The sequence below is a fragment of the Pteropus vampyrus genome, unplaced genomic scaffold, assembly GCF_000151845.1.
Source record: "Pteropus vampyrus isolate Shadow unplaced genomic scaffold, Pvam_2.0 Scaffold24, whole genome shotgun sequence".
Classification (NCBI taxonomy): Eukaryota; Metazoa; Chordata; class Mammalia; order Chiroptera; family Pteropodidae; genus Pteropus; species Pteropus vampyrus.
This window is the reverse complement of record NW_011888805.1, coordinates 2,551,002-2,553,767: the sequence shown is the minus strand read 5'-3', so window position 1 is coordinate 2,553,767 and position 2,766 is coordinate 2,551,002. Positions and strand designations below refer to the sequence as shown.

The 2,766-nt window shown below is 34.4% G+C and overlaps 1 protein-coding gene and 1 pseudogene across 1 annotated transcript in view; both read left to right on the top strand.

Annotated features, from left to right (window-relative positions):
* LOC111737143 overlaps positions 1-1,700 on the top strand; it is a 4,657-nt pseudogene extending 2,957 nt beyond the window's left edge.
* ADGB (androglobin) overlaps positions 1-2,766 on the top strand; it is a 154,175-nt gene that overhangs the window by 127,070 nt on the left and 24,339 nt on the right. The window lies entirely within an intron of this gene.

Below are 2,766 nucleotides of genomic sequence, written 5' to 3'. Positions count from 1 at the left end.
CTAGTTTAACCATAAAATTTGGAAAGTCATTCTACTTTTTATCAAATCCTATTAATTCATACATCCAATGTGAGCAAACGATGTCTCCTAAAAAGAAAAGGAAACATTTCCAAGGCGTATTAGAAATTGAAGATAAAAATGTTGAAAAGGGGGAGGTGCAGATAAGTTGCTGGACTCAGAATCTTTGTATTCCGTGGATGAGCTTACGAGCCTCAGTGGGACAGCTGAGGTTCTTCCAGTTTCTATAAACAGAGCACTGCTAACCTTTTCATCCCACCGAAGGTGTACAAGCTTCGGTAGTGGATATCTTGGTGTACTTTCTCCCATATTAAAGTATGATTCAGTCAGCAGAGTCAGCCAGAGCAGGAAGTAGCAGTTAATGCTGAAAAGGCTATAAGCAAAGACAAAAATGCAGAGGAGAAAAAGCATTTTTCTCTTCAACAAGAAAAGAATGCCAAGGTGAGCATTGATGACAGAACTTGGGCATTAATTCAAGCATTAAGAACAACTGACCCAAAGCTCTGCATATTAATAGGGTTGGAAAATTGACCTTTCATCTAAAATTTCCTGAGGGAAGAGGAGTGGCTGCCAAAGAAAGAATTATTCCATATTTATTACGACTGAGACAAATTAAGGATGGCATTATTCAGGCAGCAGTTAGGGAAATGTCGGCTTTGATTGGCTGTGTGAATCCAGTGAAAGGAAGAGGATTCCTAATTCAAACAATTGATGATGGAGGAACAAGAGGTGTGGTCGCTCTTCAGACACTACGAAAATTAGCTGAGCTTTCTCAGAAGCCAGTTCATCAGCTCTTTAATTGCATTCATGATGGAAGGACAGGTGCCATATGAACTTTTATGTTGGGATTGTTTCATATGCCCCTCCATGAATGTGGGGAATTTTATAGAAAATTAGGCTCAGTTGTTTTCACAAAATGTTATTATTGGAACTGTAAAAATGAGTGGGAGCCATTCATTTTATGACAGTCAAACATGGGGAAAAATATTCTTAAGGATGGAATGGGGTACATACTAGTGATTGAAACAGCAAGAAACCCCACACATCCTAAGATAGCCACAATAAATACCATGGTAAACACAGGGATGATGACGATAGTTTTGGGGTTCGGAAACAATGGCCATTTTCCTGGAGCCAACTGTTACGATTTGGGAGGCTATCTGTGTAAAATGTGGCTCCAGGCTACTTTGCAGGGTGTGCATTTGGGAAACGATCTCCCATAAGATGGAGGTTCGCTTCTGAATAACCCCTCAGCGTTAGCAATGCACGATGGTCGGTGTCTTTGACCCGACGTCCCATTAAAGCGCAGAACATCCCTAGGCATGGTTCGTTATGAGAGTGACGTGAGAAACACTGTGACACACACAGCTTGAAAACCAAACTATCAACAGTTCTACAGACATAGAGGTTCATGAAATACTTGATAATCCATTAGTTCCTAACACCTATTTTAGATTCAGTCTAAAGCCTGAAAATGTTCCACTAGATGAAAGTTAGAATGAAAAACTGGATCAGCTGAGGTTGGAAGGGTCGAAGTATATGTAAAGTAATGAAGGAAAACAAAACAAGACAAAAAGCAAAAATATTAAGTCCAGAAAAAACAATTCTGTAAAAAATTAATGATAGAATAAAAATTAAAAACTGACATGTATGATGGCCTTCCGTTCTTCTCAAAATTGTGATGAATGTATGCATATATTCTTAAAAATGAAAGCCTGTTTAGAAGATCCACCAAATTTAATAAGAAATTATGGAGTTTAACATGAGTTAATACTGAAATATTCATAAATTCCAGGGAATCATGAAAAAGATAGCGTTTGGACCATTTTGCTCAGCATAAGATATATGCTTGGTTCCAAAATTCATATGGAAGTTAGATTTTTATAACATTAATAATTAACTAAGCTTTAGAAATCTTACTATTATGCTAATTGGTTTTAGTAGATATTGGTATTATATTATTTGATGTTTAAAAATTTATTAATATATGTGCCAAACAATAAACTGAAAATTATCATATTATACTTTGTATTTTTGCTTTAGTCACCATAATCATGTTAAATTTATATTATCATTGATTTTATTTCATATGGAAAAGCTAATTTCTTCTTAAATTTACATGAATTATGTTTTCACTATCTACATTCTACCATCCAAATGCCGCTTTTTCCTGAAATATCATCAAAAGATATGTGGAAAATGGAATTTTCTCTATCAAAAGACAATTACATTTGAAATATGAAAGAACCAGATAAAATTTTCTATTCAAAATTTGCTTGTTTCAACATTATTTGGTTAAAAAACGTATGTGACGTTCCAAACAACCACCTTTCCCCTCAAAACTTTATATTGCTGTGTGTTAACTTTTCTAGGTGTAGCTCCAGTTTTTCATTCACTGTTATGAACTCAATTATTTGAATTCCTTGAGAAAATATTTCTATCATTAACAAAAATAAATTCTTGCAATATGAAACAAATAAGCTTAACTCAATCTGCATAAGTTAAGCATAAGCTTAACTCTTATGACATGTGGTCCTTAGTACTTCACAGTATCCTCTTCTCTGATCAAAATTTGATGCCAGAAGTTTTTGATAAACTCATTTACCAAGCAATATGAAAGATGGTAAAAGCTTATGTACTGTGTTTTAAAAGGAAGAAATAAAAGAATTTCCAATTGTGAGATATAAGTTATCAGAATATTAGGGGAATATTATAGAGAGAAAGAAGAGGTTTTTTTGTTTTGTTTTT